Source organism: Eptatretus burgeri, chromosome 13, assembly GCF_056783735.1.
Source record: "Eptatretus burgeri isolate ZD-2024b chromosome 13, Ebu_testis_v1, whole genome shotgun sequence".
NCBI classification, from domain to species: Eukaryota; Metazoa; Chordata; class Myxini; order Myxiniformes; family Myxinidae; genus Eptatretus; species Eptatretus burgeri.
The window spans coordinates 13,171,916-13,189,688 of NC_140973.1; the positions used below are offsets into that span (position 1 = coordinate 13,171,916).

The window sequence follows — 17,773 nt, forward strand, 5'->3', positions numbered from 1 at the left end:
AAATGAGTTCTGCCTTGATGGTTTAAATAACTACCTTGGAGACTCAGGAAAAGGGTTCTGCCAAGATGGTTCTAAATATGGGGCCTACCTTGGAGACTCACAAATTTTGAAAAAATCAGTAAATGAGTTCTGCCTTGATGGTTTAAATAACTACCTTGGAGACTCAGGAAAAGGGTTCTGCCAAGATGGTTCTAAATATGGGGCCTACCTTGGAGACTCACAAATTTTGAAAAAATCAGTAAATGAGTTCTGCCTTGATGGTTTAAATAACTACCTTGGAGACTCAGGAAAAGGGTTCTGCCAAGATGGTTCTAAATATGGGTCCTACCTTGGAGACTCACAAATTTTGAAAAAATCAGTAAATGAGTTATCCTTAAGAGACTTTGTAAGTTGGTTTTACTTTGAATACTTGAAATGTGGGTTCTGGATTGATAACTCACAATGTGATACATATCTTGGAAACTCAACGGGAATGTGGTTATACCTTGAAGACTTGGAAAGTTGGGTTTATGTTGGACACTTGAAACTTTTTTGGGGGCTTTTATTTATTTATTTATTTATTTATTATTATTATTATTTTATTTATTTATATTTTGGAGACTTTTGGAGTTGCTATCACTCTTTGGGATCTAAACCTATCGATGTAGTTCTTTGTCGGATGGTGCTTGATGGGAGCAAGATCAAGAAAGTTCTGGGAAGAAAGTGCAGGCTTACTCCCCCTTTCTACGTCATCAAACCTGAAAGCCTTAAAAGACAGAATTGGAAGAAGAAAAAAAAACGTAAATATATATATATATATATAGGTGGAAATCTCATTTTGAAAAAGACATTGTGTTGGGCGAGGATTGAGTTGGGGTTGAGATTTTGAATGTGAGGGTTGGGGTTGAGATTTTGAATGTGAGGGTTGGGACACACACACACATACACATCAACAAACAAAAGTTAAGCCTTGACTATTCAGTTGAGGATTCTGTGTTTGGGGTTCACAGATCTAAGAACTTCCCCTTGACACACATTATATACTGTTATACACCTCGGACTTGGCCCTCGAGTGTCCACAACGGTGTATAGTAGGAGGGAGTGAAGCGCCAACCTATTGCTCCCATTACACACACACACATACACATCAACAAACAAAAGTTAAGCCTTGACTATTCAGTTGAGGATTCTGTGTTTGGGGTTCACAGATCTAAGAACGTCCCCCTTGACACACATTATATACTGTTATACACCTCGGACTTGGCCCTCGAGTGTCCACAAAGGTGTATTATCTGCTTAGTTTTGTCTTTTGTAATTCCTGTGAATAAAATGAACCTAAAATCTCTTCCCCTTCCAAATCATATATTTTATAAGTCCAAGGAACTGTATCTATTACATCAACAATTTTAAAAAGTTCTTTCGTCCATCGTTCAGTAAAACCCTTTTCAAAATGAGATTTCCACCTATATATTCTTACGATATCACGAACTTTGAACTTAGGTTTTCTGACATTAATCTCTTTTTCATATTTTAATTTTGTAAATGTTTCTGATGGCTTCATATTCGTTGACGTGTGAATCGTGTCATTATACTTATTCACAATATCCTGAATAAAAGATGACCATTGTTGTGAACCGAGTTGTGTGAATTTTTTATATAGTCTCTCTTTTAAGGTACGATTAAAACGTTCAACAACAACTGCCTTCCCTTCATTAAAGGTACTGTATAATGTAATACTGTTATTTTTTAGAAAATTCATAAATGTCTTGTTATAAAACTCTCTACCCTCATCAGTCCACAATTTCTTAGGTTTTCTCTTACTTTTATTAAATATCTGTTGAAAAGCTAACATAAGAGTATTACCTGTTTTGTTTTTTAAAGGGACAACCCACGCATATCTACTCCTCAAATCAATAACGGTTAAAGCATACTTGTACCCCTTATCATTATTGAGTTCAATCAAATCAGCAGACCAGATATAATCAACTTCCTTGGAATAAACTTTCCTTCTCTGAAACTTTGTGAATATTGGTTTATGTAATTCATCAGCTAATTGCTCTTCAGTCTTAATGACATCATTAGAGCCTATAAGTTTTTTGAATTTCCAAGTCCAAGTTTCAATTTAGCACTAATCATCTTCTTCACGATGAACCTATCAACTTTTTCTCTCAAGGTTGGATTTTGTATCAGAGACAAATTATATAACATTTCTCTATCGGCTTCATGCTTTTCTTCCAACGTTGTGGTATTCCCATAATCAATATCGTGTCTCATGCACACTTCATCAACTCTATTGATTGGTTTACTCCAGGATTTAGGATTGTCTGCCTCATCTAATCTTTTATCCAAGTTTGTGCCTGGACCACAGAAAGAATACCCTGGAAGATGTAATTCCCCTGGTATTCCAGTAGTTGTAAATTTACTTCCTGATAAAAACTTTTGTATATCTCCTCCGAGTTTGTGTTTGGAGATAAATTGATTTTTTTTTTGAACCACACACCGAACATATACCTTTTTGTATAACCCTGTTATTTTTACTTTTAATATATGAAATATTTCTAGTATTAGTTTTCTTTTTACATTTGAGACAATAACTCATTTATTTATGAGAAAAATTTCTGCAGAGTGCAAAAACCTTTTTAGTTTCCAACATGCACATTTGAATCTTAATTTTTAAAACATAAAGAATCCTTAGAAATGCCTTCACTCTCTCCTCCATTTATTTAAGAAAAAACTTGAATTAAAATACATGTCTTCTCGATGTCGATAGTCTTGTCGAAAGTATTGCAAATAGACTTTTTAATTCTTTGTATTCCTCCCTGGTGAAATAAGTTAATTTCTTTAATACCTCTATTCTTTTTTGAATCTCACTGGTTTCCATATTTTGATATTTATTCATTCTCTCTCTTTCCTCCCTCTCTCTATTCTCTCTTTCCTCCTTCTCCTTTTCCTCCTCTTCCCTCTCTTCTTCAACTCCTTCCTCATCCCTTACTATACTTGAATCGTTTACACCCCATAGAATATTATACATATATTCATCAGGATTTCTTGTTATTCCTGTATCCAAAATAATTTTTTTTACAACAGGAAACCAATAAAATTTCTTTTGAATTTCTAAAAGAGCCTTACCTTTTCTTAACCTTATAATTTTTTCATTATTTAACATTCTAATTAAATCTAAAGTTGTCGGTTTATCAACATCAGCATAATGCCAATCTTTTATTGAAAATACCTCATTCTTATGTTGTAGAACATATTTATTAAAATACCGAATACCCTTTTCTTGAAGGTATGCTTGGACACAGAAATGATAATTTTCTTGAAGCCTTCTTGCTGTCATTTATGTATTAGAAATATATGTTAGAATAATATTATGGCACGAAACACCTCCCCATCTTCCCATAGTTAAATCATTTTGTATTTCCTTACTTATTATATATAATCCTGTTTTTTCTGTTTTCATGAGATAAACAAGGGCAAAACCATTATTATATTTACCCTTATTAAATTCTTTTATTTGTTGTTTACTAATCGTGGCTCCACAAAACTCATTCTCGATACCAAGTGGATAATATTCTTCCTTACGAGACTGATTTAATTGTTCCAGGTCTTCGAGGTTAATTTTAAATGACCAATTATACCCTAAATCATTCATATCATACCCCCATTGTTCTATTCTCATACAAACGATACGCCCTTCTTTATAAAAATTTATTTTAATTCGAACTGTGAATTCTGTATGACCTGGAGATAATATCAACACTTCTGTATCTTTAGAATACACAGCCGTTTTATTTAAGTATATATATTGTGATAAATCGCTTAATCTCACCAAGTCATTTGCGTCAGTCGGGCTTGGATAATTTTTTAATTTATAAGCATTTTTCATGTTAATATTTTTGTTTATATTATATTTATGTCGTTCAGCCTGTGCCTTTGTGTAATAATTTGATAAATCAATATCCAGTTCTTGAGATACACCAAAGATAGAACCATCTTTACCAACATAAGTCATTTATATTAGATTAAAAATAATATCATAAAATTTTTTATTTTTGTTGAGTTGAAATAACACATATAGACATAATTGACCACAACACTTGGAATTTAATTCTTGGACTTGAAATGTTTGATAAACACCATTCTGTAAGAATTTTATGACTTCAACAGGTGGTGGAAGACCAAAACTATCAAAATAATATTTGTCTTGACTATTAAAAATACAAACCCAATGAGAACCGTTCCCATCATTATCTTCTAAGTTCATAATAATATTCTTTGTATGTTTCGACACATTTGTTAATTCATCTCTCATACAAATAACCACATTATGAATTTTTAATTTCTTACAATATTTGGCAAGTTGTAAATTTGATGTTGTATTCTTTCCAAATTCTTTCAACCACTCATCAATGCTCATTTATTTATTAGAAAGATATAATCCATTACCTCTTTTCGTTAATTTTACACCTGCTTGTGCTATAGAAGAAAGCATATCTCCAACTAACAATCTCGCTTTATCAGGCAGACCTTCAAGTTTTTCAGCAAAATCTACAATTACACCACTTCCACTAATTTGTTTCTCCAACTCTTTGTTATGTCTTTCCAATTCTTTTTGAGCCTGGAGTTGAGCCTTCCTTTCGTTGGCAGTTTTGACCGCTGTTGAAATACCACCCGTCAATGCTCCAACCGCACTTAAACCAGCAAATAAAGGAATTAGAAATGGGAGAAATCCTCCACTCGTCTCTCTTATTGAATATTTTTTCAACATTGGTTTTGTCATTTTAATTTTAAGTGAGTCAGTGTCATTCAAGATTTTAACCTGTTCTCTTGTGAGCAAAACATCAATTCTTACTGCTCCTTTTCTCTGAATTGTATTAACGTTAATCGTACAAGGCTTTTGATTTTGAACACAAGATGATAGTTTATGAAGATTGATTTGATTAACATATACCCCAGTTGGTACTTTGCCACTCATTTATTTAACAAAAAATTATGTGAGACTAATCATCACACCATTATCTGTATTAATCTGCAATTCTGTTTCTTCCAAAAGCAAACAATATGTATCAACTTCTTCACTCTCTCCTCTTTCAATGTATAGGGAAGTATCCACTCGATTAGACTTTATAGTTTCTTTTTGAGCGCTCAGGTCAAACGTATAGATTGTATACAAACTTTTAAATGCTGTCATATCCAAAATAGGTTCTTTATTTCCATTACTTTCACACACCTTTTGGTAAGACTTGTATGCTTCAGCAAAATCATTTTTTCCCAATTAATTTCCAATCTATCTCGTGGATAAAATGTTCCATCTAGAGAAACACGAAGTTGTTTCACCTTAGCATTATCACTCAATGCATTATTCTTATCAGTCGCAGTATCACCATCTGGCTTTTTAAAAATCATCCACAGATATCGTGGCTTTCCTTCCAGAACACCCAAATTCCACGTGTAAGTAGTTTGATTGAGTTTAACGTGTTGACATCTTCTTTTGAGGTATGATACACTGAGTGGTTTTTTTGAGTTAAGTCTTCGATTCAACATCTCTTCTGTTTTAAGATTAGGAGTATATTCACTGATATACCAACTAATCTCCTCAATTACAAATTTATTCTGATCACCAAAAGCATTACCAACACCAAAAAGCAATCTATTTTCATTATCATTCCTTTGTAGTTGAAATCTAATTTTAAGACCATACAGAACTTTATCATAATCACAAAATCCAAATATACCTTTAAGAGGAACTGCCACAGTAAAACTATTTTCTGCTTTTGTATCATCATTATACATTCCTTTCCTTTGAATATATCCAGGGTCTGTGTTTGTTCCCGTTGACATATCAGGAATAAAACCTTCGACAGACCCCTTTCCCATTCTATCACTGAATGTATAGAGTGTAAATTTCATCATTTCAGATACAGCAGAGACATAATCAACCGCTTCAACTTCTTGTGTTCCAATATACAATCGCACACTATCAAACATTTTCCAGAAGAAATCATTTACAAGTGTAGCGTTTGTGTTATTCCCAGCCTTAGTGAATTTAAATTTACACAACAAGAAACTTTCGGAGAGATTCAAATAGGTTTGTTGATTATTTATTTCAAAACTTTTTGTACCATTTGTATTCCAGTCTGTTCCAGTTATTGCATTTACCTTGAAGTAATCTTCTTTTTTAGTGGAGTTTGAGATAATAATAGTATCATCCAAATCATAGATACTATCAATTGCTTCCATACTTGTATTTATTTAGGAAAAAAGATGTTAAAACTTTTGAAACCCTGATCCAAGTATTTGAATTATTTTCTGTCGTTCTTGGGGGACAACTGAGTTTTACCTTTCTTAATTTCTTTTATTGCTTGTAATTTATGAGATTCTTTCTGAGCATCTTTTATACTCTTTACAGCACCTGCTACATTTCCCACAGCAGAAGCAGTTGAACCAATTAGGTCTTTATGTTTAAGAATAGTTGAACCAATACCCATGAGAGTATCAATTATCCCATCTCCTCTAAATTGATGTCCAACACCCCTTTGTCTCTTAGGTTTATAGTATCCTCTACCAAGATACATACCTTCACCCTTGTAGTACGGGGAAAGGAACATCCCATCCCCTGTAATTATTTTATATTTTCCCAACTCGTGCTTCCTCACAATAACCATCGTATTTATTTATTGAAAAACTTCACGTAGGTGAATTCTGATGGATATAACTTCTCCATTAAAAGAAATCACACGATTATCTTGGTCGGTTATCCTAAAATTTACTCTGTGTATGGTTTTTCCTGACACAGGTAGATAAACCAAATTTTTAGGCTCCATATTGAATTTATAACCAATTGGGGTTGAGTATGCGCTGAATGAAAATATTGTATTTGTTTTTAATCCATCATTATAAGCACCATCAATCAAATCACAGTGAATTAAGACCGAATTTATTCCTGAGGATATTTGAATGACATTATCACTGTAAAACGTCCCATTAGTTTCAATCTTTTTTGAGGAGAAACCTAATAACTCTCTAAATGAATTATCAATTGTGAAATCAACCTTGTAGTTATTTTTAACTTTAATCGTTGATTTTGAAGTATGTTTTTGAATGTTTATAACAATATTTTTTGGTTCATCACCCTGTTCTTTCATAAGACGAGCAATTTCGGAAGATATTTGAGAAATCTCGTATGCTCCGGGTGAGACTGTTATCGTTTTGTATCCACTTCCCGGATTATAACTAAACTTGTCATTTTTCTCGGTTATATTAAATAAGGTATTATAAGTCTCCATGGACAATAAAGATGCCTCATATTCTTTTGTTGTGTCAAGTTGTAGTGGGTATGGGAATGAAGATGTGTGGTCGCTTGTTGTGAAATTAAAACTCAGGATTGTGCTTCTCATCTTATTTAATATGAGTTAAAATGTCTTTATATTGAGATTTATTAATTATTTTCATGTTCATCAACTGGTCTAAAATGGCTGATGCTTCATTAAAACAATTGTTATTTCCAGCCTTCTTACTGCCGAACAACAATAACAGTCTATTAACTAATTGCGATGGGTCATTTGGAAGAAAACTAATACCTGAACCAAGGATACTTAAAGCCTGAATAATGTGTTTCTCCTTCTCATTCTTCCTACTTTTACCAGAAAGAATAACCTTATAATTTAGAGTGTTCAGCAAATCAATATATACTCTATCATCATTATTTTCCATATCCAATGGTTTATCAATATACTTTGATTCATCCCTCACAGTTGAACCTTGTCTTCCATCTTTTGTGAGAAGAAACATTAATCTCGGAGTTAGTTTAACAGGGGGTTGAGCAGAACTTAAGAACCTTAATTCATCATTAAATATCAATACCTTTTCTTGAACAAGATGAAATATTGCTGGTTGTTCTGTTGGAATGAGTCCTGCTTTGGTTTTTGAATCCGCTGAATATTCATTGTTTTGAACAGCATTCACAATATAATCAGGGGGTTGATTAATCTCTTCCAGTTGTTGAAATAAACCTTCATCATCATATTCTAATTCTCCTAAATGCTCTAATTCTTCCTCCGTCATTTGACTGAAATCTTTTAACATTTGAAGCTTTCTAGGAGTATATTCTACTGTGGGAACTGTGGAAACATCTTTCATTTTTTCTTGGGAAGTTTTTAAAAGTGGTTTAAAAAATTTCTCTTGTTTTTTTCAAATGCTTCTTCGCCCGTTAGTTTCTGTCTGCGTTTCTTCTTTATGTCTTCCTGTTGTTTTACAACTTTTGAAACCAACTCTTGATGTTCCTTAAATCTTCTTGCTCTTTCTTTTGTATCCATTTATTTATTGTAAAATATCATTTAATGAATTGTAAAGATCAACAGGGAAATTTTCCTTTTCTTCATCATTCAAGTAGATGTGTTCAAATAAATCCTTTTCTTTAAATATTTCATCAAATTCTTTATTAACATTAATGCGAGTTGTAATTTCTTCTTCACTAATCCTTGCATCTCTGCTTTTCATACGTTTGTGTTGAGTTTCTTCATCAACATCAAAACCGAATGATAAAATCTTCACTCCGCTCAGATATTTAATAATTTGTCTCGTTCCTTCTGGATTAGTTTCTAATATCCCAACACCACCAGATTTTAGTTTCTTTAACTCACTCTTACAATGTGAATATTTTGTTGTACCAAGAGAAACCTCCTCAAATATTTGTCCTTCATTCCTCAATCGCATATGTTCCTCCACTGAAATATAGTGATAATCTTCACCTTTTACTTCTCCAGGTCTTATTGCTCTAGTTGTTGTTGATACAATGCGTATCACGGGGTGTTTTTTAAGTAAATTTACAATATTCTCATTTGTACTACACAAGAACCTTGATTTATGAAAGTTTTTTCCAGAAGCAGATTTACCCACAAGATTTATAATAATAGTTGTCATTTATATATGTAATTGTTTATAAAACAAAAAATATATCCCTTAATATCTCATCTTGTTTCACAACAATATATTTATATTTTTCAGTCGTGTGCTTCATATAATCCTCAAATTTCTTTTTACTACATAATGTAGAACAATTATCTCTCCAAAAATTATTGATATCTATTGAATTTAACTTGAATAAAATAAAAGTATTAGCATTGTTTCTGATGGAACGACGAGGAAGTTGAAAGTACGATTGACTAAGATAAATACAATTACAAGAAGAATGTCTCCCTCTTGTGTAGTAGCTATCCATTACCGTTTGGTTTCTCTCATTAACACAATCATCAAAGATAACGAGGTTCTTTTGATTTATCCAAATCTTGGGAGACGGTATATCATCCGTATTATCACTAAGAATACAAGTTATAAGATTTGATTTCTTTTTACATCTCTGTGTATCACAAAATAGTTGAATTATATCTTCAATGTTATAATCATTTAGGTTTTTTTGACATTTAAATAAACCTATTATATCTTCTTTTTGAAGACCAGCATTAAAACCTTGTGAGAGTAGTTGATACTCTGGTTGAAAACTCGACTTTGTGAAAATTATTAAATTATCATAATCTAAAAAGTTGGGAGTGAGGAGCATTTTTAAAAGTAAGCAGGTTTTTCCACATCCACTTGAACCAACTATGAGACATCTTAATGAATTTGGGAGATTTTTATGGTTGTTAAATTTTATCTTATTTTCCCAAATAGGTAAAAAATCATTCATTTATATATTTGAAAAACAGGTTATTTAATTTATTATTGGCTTTTTTAGAAACTCTATATTTTATCCTAAGTTCAGGTTTAATTTCAAGATAATCCATTATTTTATTTATACAATATCTTGTGTTGATATTTCCCTGAAAATTACATCCATGAATAATATACAACAACAATCCTTTGAACATTTCTCTTATACGTTCAGTTTCTTCCCTTGTAAGGAAAGGTGTGTTATCATCCTCATACTTTACATTCATTTCTCTAATCAATCTTGTAAAGTAATTCATTTTTGGTGTAAATCTAAAAGAATTATTTTCCTTTTTATATTTTTTATTATCATTAATTAGAAGATAATCACAGAATATACATTGTTTATAGGCTTTTGACTCTGTGTTTAATCCCTGTCTTTCACACGCAGGACAATTCTCAAATTTGTCATATGGAGAATCAGGAAAGTCTAGCATATTTATAAAGTAAAACTTTACTTAAACTGAAATTCATCTATACTTTCAGTTGTATATTACCATCGATATCGATATACTTTTTTTCATTATCAGATTCAACGACAACATTTTTTATATTAAAGGTAATTTTAAAATTATCGTTAACTACTATTGAACGAAATGTCATTTCACCTGATATATTAACATCCTTTATTTCATCAAGATTTACATCTTTAGGGTTGTTGAAAAAAATACAAATTTCTCCTTGCATATTACAGATGGTCTTATCTTTTCTTTCTAAAGCTTCATCCATAAGGTTTTTGTTCTTTGATACTTTTTCTTGTTTCATTGTTTTTTCTAGTTTTGAATATATTACTAGAAGGAGAGGAGAAACTTTTGTTAGAGATACTTTAATTGATGTTCTACCAGGTATACTAAAAGCCCTTCCACTGAAGGAAATTGAAGAACTCATATTATTTACCATAATAGTTTTTATCCAATAGTTGTTATATTTATCTTTGTTCAATTTTACATCCTTGACATATTTCTCAGTATCTTTAACAGATGAAGAGATTGATTGAAACTTGTCTTTTGTGTCTTGAAACATTGTATTTATTAAGTGAAAAAGTTGGAGGATAAAATGTTTTTAAGCACAGATTCACCTATAAATTAAACGAAATTTTCATCAAGAAAATTTTAGTTTAAGCAAAGTTTTATTCTATAAATATGGTGAATACAACGTACTGCGATGTTTGTAATCACGAATATAAACATTATAGAAAACACCTCCGAACCAACAAACACACATTTAATCTATTTCATCAAATATCTCCTCTTGAGTTGGAAAGAAAACATTGTGATATCTGTTCAAAGGATGTTTTGAAGAGTAGTTATAATCAACATCTTCAATCACAAAAACACAAGAAAAATGAGTTTAAAGTAAAGGGAGACTATTATATTAAAAACACTGATGAGGCATTTAAAGGGCATATAAAAATAAGGATTTTTCAATTTGGAGAACCCGGTCCATCATCAATAGCTGAATCAATTGAAATAGTGAAACCCGATGTTGAAAAATTTATTAAAAAGACATTAAAAGAAATAAAAACTTTAAAGTTTTATATGGGAGTGAAAATGAATATGAAAAGACAAGATGAAGAACAAACTCCTTATATGAGAACAGATCTTCATTTTATAACATCATTTCAAGATTTTTTGAATAGTGGGGTTTATGAAGAACTATCAAGACAAGAGGAGGATGTTGATAATACAGTGGTAGGAAGTGGATTCAATATTAAAAAATCATCTTTTAGATATACACATTCTAAAATCAAACCCTCTTAAAGCTTCTTCTTATATTGAATTACCAAAAGAAATAAAACTAAAGAAGGCAGTTGTTAATATTAAGAACAATGATAATAAATGTTTTCTCTGGTCTGTTCTTGCTCACTTACATCCACCAAAATGTAATTCAGAAAGAGTAAAACAATATATGAAATATGAGAATACCTTGGACATTAAAGATTTTAAATTCCCAATGCCATTAACAGATATTCCTAAATTTGAGAAAAAGAATAATCTTTCTATTAATGTATATGGATTAACGGATACAAACAAAGTTCAAATATTAAAAATTTCAAACAACTATAAAAATGAAGAAACACACATTGACCTTTTATATTTTAGTGTTGGAAAGAATTCACATTACACATACATCAATAATTTATCAAGATTAATCTCTTCTCAGGTATTCAGAACAGCAAACAAAATATATCCTTGTAAGCGATGTCTTAATTCATTTCATACAAAAGAACGATTAGAACAACATTCAAAATATTGTAGTAATCATAAATCAGCTGTAATTACAATGCCTAAACCTGGTGAAAAGATTTATTTTGAAGATTATAATAAATCTATCATGCACCCATTTGTGATATACGCTGATTTTGAATGTATCCTTAAAAAGATAAATACTGCTTCTCCTAATCCAAAAGAACCATATACAAATAAATATCAAAAACATATTCCTTGTGGTTTCTGTTATTATATCAAATCATCTGTTGGAGAAAAGTATAACAAACTTGAACATTATCGTGGAAAAAATGCTTCACAAGAGTTTGTAAAACGATTAGAAAAGGATTGTATAAGACTCACTAAATTAATGAAAGAAACAAATGAACCGATGAAATTAACCAAAGAAGAAAAATTAGAATTTAGAATGAACAATATCTGTCATATTTGTGAGGGGAAATTAAGGAGTCTAAAGTTAGAGACCATTGTCATCTTACTGGTAAATATAGAGGTCCCGCTCATTCCTGTTGTAATCTTAATTATAAATTACCTTCTTTTATTCCAGTCTTTCTTCACAACAGCGCCAACTATGATACACATCTATTTATAAATGAACTTTCAAAAACACCAGGGAATATTTCTGCCATAACAAACACAAGTCAAAAGTATATTTCATTTTCAAAAATGATATTCACAAAACCTATAACTCGTATTAGGTTTTTAGATTCTTACAAGTTTATGGGAACACCACTAGCCTACCTCGCATCAAATCTAAGCTCCACGGACTCTTTTCCAAATCTTAATTCATTCTTTCCAAAAGAGGAAATTCTCACTCAAGAGGAAATTCAGATTAAAGAGAGAATTCAAAGTAAAGAGGAAATTCTAACTGAAGATGAAATTCTAATTATAAAGAAAATTCGAACTAAAGAGGAAATTCAGATTAAAGATGAAATTCTGATTAAAGAAGGAATTCTTACGAGAGAGGAAATTCAAACAAGGAATGAAATTCAAAGTAAAGAGAAAATTCTTACAAGTAAGGGAATTTATCCTTATGATTATATGGATTCATTTATGAGATTTAAAGAAACACAACTTCCTTCAAAAGAAAGTTTCTATAATAACCTTTATGAAGAAGAGATAAGTGATAAGGAATATAAACACGCACAAGAAATATGGAAAATATTTAAGATAAAGAACCTTGGAGAATATCACGATTTATATCTAAAAACAGATGTTTTATTGTTAGCTGATGTGTTTGAAGCTTTTAGATCACTCTGTCATAATAAAAATTGTTATGGATTAGATCCTGCCCACTATTTCACAGCTCCTGGTTTAGCTTGGAGTGCAATGTTGAAAATGACAAAACAAGATATAGATTTAATCAGTGATGTGGATATGCTTTTGATGATTGAGAAGTCCAAGAGAGGTGGAATATCACAAGTATGTTCAAAAAGATATGCTAAAGCAAATAATAAATATCTTCCAAATTATGATAGTGAAAAAGATAGTAATTATTTGATGTATTTTGATGCTAATAATTTGTATGGATGGGCAATGTCTCAATCTCTGCCTTATGGTAAATTAGAGTGGGTGGAAGAAAAGGATTATGAAAAGGCTTTGATGAATATTGTTATTTCTTCTCAAGAGGAATTGAATGACGAAGAAGAAGGTTATTATTTTGAAGTTGATTTGAGGTACCCGAGTGATCTTCATAATAAGCATAAAGATCTTCCTTTTGCATGTGAGAAAGAAACTCCAAAGAAAGAATGGTTAAGTGATTATCATAAAAGTTTTAATATTAAAGGTAAATCAACAGAAAAGTTATTAACAACATTCTATGATAAAGAGGGATATGTTTTGCATCAGAGAAGCTTAAAACAGTTTTTGAGAGAAGGATTGAGAGTAGCTAAAATTCATAGAGTTTTAAAATTTAAACAAAGTCCTTGGGTGAAAAAGTATATTCAATTCAATACAGATATGAGAGCAAATACAAAAGTAAAATTTGAAGGGGACTTTTATAAATTAATGAATAATGCTGTATTTGGAAAGACTATGGAAAATGTTAGAAACAGACAAAACATTAGATTCGCAACATCTTGGAAAGAAGCTTCGAGATTGATAAATAAACCAAGTTTTGAGAGAGAAGAGGTTTTTTCAGAGAACTTTTCTGCAATTCATATGAAAAAGGAAAGTATTGTAATGGATAAACCAATTTATATTGGAACAGCAGTTCTTGATTTATCAAAGATATTGATGTATGATTATTTGTATAATGACTTAAAGAAAGAGTATGGTGAAAATGTTTCATTGTTGTATATGGATACTGATAGTTTTATCCTAGATATAAAAACTGATGATGTTTATGAAGATATGAAGAAAAATATTGGAGTATATGATACAAGTAATTTCAGCAAGAAGAGTGAGTTATTTTCCAAAAAGAATGAAAAGGTTATTGGTAAGTTTAAGGATGAGTTGGGTGGAAAAGTAATGAGTGAGTTTATTGGATTGAGAGCAAAGGCATATGCTTATAAGTATGGTGAACAGATTGATAAGAGGTTAAAGGGAATAAAGAAATATGTAATAAAGAAATCAATAACTTTTAGAAATTATTATAATTGTTTGATGAATAAGAAAGAAGAATATAGGAAAATGAATACAATAAGAAGTTATAAACATAACATATATAGTGAAGAAGTAAATAAAAAGGCATTAGGAGCCTTTGATGATAAGAGATTTATTTTAGATAATGGAATAGATTGTGTTCCATATGGATATTGTATGATAGAGTGTATAAAATAGATTATGTTTTAACGATGGGAAGATGGGTTAGGGTTTTTTAAGGGCTACCGCCGCGTTTTTTCACAATATATAAATGGTTAAACCAAGTATTAATCAAACTAAAGAGTGGAGAAAATCTCAGTCTTGGTATATAAATGGAAAACATAATGAATGTGAAAAATATCAAATAAGTCTTATTGAAAAAATAACTAAAACAAAGGTAAATAAAACAAATAAGCGAATTAATTTAAAAACTAGTAAGTTAGAGGATGTAAAGAAAAAAATGAATATCCTTGAATGGACTGAAAACTTTGATGGTTATCAATTGAACAATGAAAAAACAATTTACTATAATCTCAAAATGATATGTGGCTCAGGAGGTGGTCAGATGAGAGCATTAAGAGAAGTTTATCATTTCGTAATGGCACAAAGGGGTATCTTAAAAAATATAAAGATTCAAATGTTTTGTTTGTCAATATTTTAGATGGGGATTATTGTGCAAAGAAAATTAAACTATTGAAGGAATTTGAGAATGAACAAATCTTTATAGGTTCAATGAGTGAGCTGTTCAACCCCAGGTGTTCAATTCAATGAGGTTCAACCTCCAGGTTAAAAGGGGAGACAAATAAATATACCTTGGGATAAAAGGGATTTATTTTTAGGGAAAAAAAATATAAATCGCTGAAAATCCCCCATTCATTTACATGGGGAAAAGTGAGCCAGAATCAGTATTCTTACCCTACTTATATATCTACAAACATACATATATATATATATATATATATATATATATATATATATATATATATATATATATATACACATACATACATATTTACATACATACACATATACATACATATTTACATACATACATATTTACATACATATATATATATATATATATATATATATATATATATATATATATATATATCTACATACATATATATATATATATATATATATATATATCTATATATATATATATCTACATAAATATGTATATATATATATATATATATATATATATATATATATATATATATATATATATATATATATATATATATATATATATATATATATATATCTACAAACATACATATATATATATATCTACAAACATACATATATATATATATATATATCTACAAACATACATATATATATATCTACAAACATACATATATATATATATATATATATATATATATATATATATATATATATATATATATATATATATAAATATATATATATATATACACATACATACACATATACATACATATTTACATACATATATATATATATGTATATATATATATATATATGTATGTATATGTGTATGTATGTATATGTGTATGTATGTAAATATGTATGTATGTGCATATATATATGTATGTATGTATATATATATAAGTAGGGTAAGAATACTTATTCTGGCTCACTTTTCCCCATGTAAATGAATGGGGGATTTTCAGCGATTTATATTTTTTTTCCCTAAAAATAAATCCCCTTTTTATCCCAAGGTATATTTATTTGTCTCCCCTTTTTAACCTGGAGGTTGAACCTCATTGAATTGAACACCTGGGGGTTGAACAGCTCACTCATTGAACCTATAAAGATTTGTTCATTCTCAAATTCCTTCAATAGTTTAATTTTCTTTGCACAATAATCCCCATCTAAAATATTGACAAACAAAACATTTGAATCTTTATATTTTTTAAGATATCCCTTTTGTGCCATTACGAAATGATAAACTTCTCTTAATGCTCTTGTTTGACCACCTCCTGAGCCACAGGTTATTTTTTGTTAAGCCCCGCCCACTTTTCTTTAAGCCCCGCCCACTTTTGCTAAGCTCCGCCCACTTTTCATAAGGTATTTTTTCTAAGCCACGCCCACTTTTCCTAAGCCCCGCCCACTTTTGCTAAGCTCCGCCCACTTTTCATGAGGTATTTTTCGAAGCCACGCCCACTTTTCCTAAGCCCCGCCCACTTTTGCTAAGCTCCGCCCACTTTTCATAAGGTATTTTTTCTAAGCCACGCCCACTTTTCCTAAGCTCCGCCTACTTTTGCTAAGCCCCGCCCACTCTTACATCATTTCCAGTTCATCTCTGACTCATAAAGAAATCACTAGAAAATTACAGGATGTTATGGTTTTGAAAAATTTCCCAATGAAGGCTTGCCTAGGCTTGCCCAGGGAATTTCCAAAGGAAACCACACCCACCAGTCTTTCTCTATAAAAGCTTCAAACCCAGGCTCCATTTTAAACATTTGTTTTTGCTGGCAATGGTGTTTTGTGTGCTTGTCTCGAACTCTCTGTCTTCTATGGAACTAAACCTTCAAGTTGATGAACTGGATTCAAACCTCTTATCTATTGAGGTAAGATTTTTTATTTTCCTATTTTCAAACTTTGATTGAAGCATACTCATTTAATAATTAAATAACTTAATTAATACATTATTATTTTCTCTCACAGGAAATTGTATCTGAAATACAAAAAGAAAATACTGCTTTTGCTACAACTTGGGGAAATTGTTGGCTTGGTTGAAGACCTTGAGTGGGATGACTTTGGTGTTCCTTGGAACTCTCTGTCTTCTATGGAACTAAACCTTCAAGTTGATGAACTGGATTCAAACCTCTTATCTATTGAGGTAAGATTTTTTATTTTCCTATTTTCAAACTTTGATTGAAGCATACTCATTTAATAATTAAATAACTTAATTAATACATTATTATTTTCTCTCACAGGAAATTGTGTCTGAAATACGAAATGAAAATACTGCTTTTGCTACAACTTGGGGCGAAATTGTTGGCTTGGTTGAAGACCTTATGAGCGACCAAGACCCACAGAACGAGTTCGTCCTTGATGACCCAACCAAAGAGTTATACCTTGGAGACCAGCAAAATCCTGAAAAAGAGTTTTACAGCAATAGTACTCATTGTGAGTTATCAAGACAATACCCACTGAACAAGTTATACCTTGATGAGCCAGAATACAAGTTTTACCTTGGAGACTCACAAATTTTGAAAAAATCAAGAAATGAGTTCTGCCTTGATGGTTTAAATAACTACCTTGGAGACTCAGGAAAAGGG

General features: G+C 30.7%; 1 long non-coding RNA gene across 1 annotated transcript in view; it reads left to right on the plus strand.

Moving 5' to 3' along the window:
• Positions 1–1,613, plus strand: part of LOC147013869 (uncharacterized) — a 3,289-nt gene extending 1,676 nt beyond the window's left edge. The window contains exon 3 of the long non-coding RNA XR_015050541.1: positions 1–1,613. This exon is cut by the window's left edge and continues 410 nt beyond it. This is a non-coding gene — a long non-coding RNA (uncharacterized LOC147013869).
• The last annotated feature ends 16,160 nt before the right edge of the window (positions 1,614–17,773 follow it).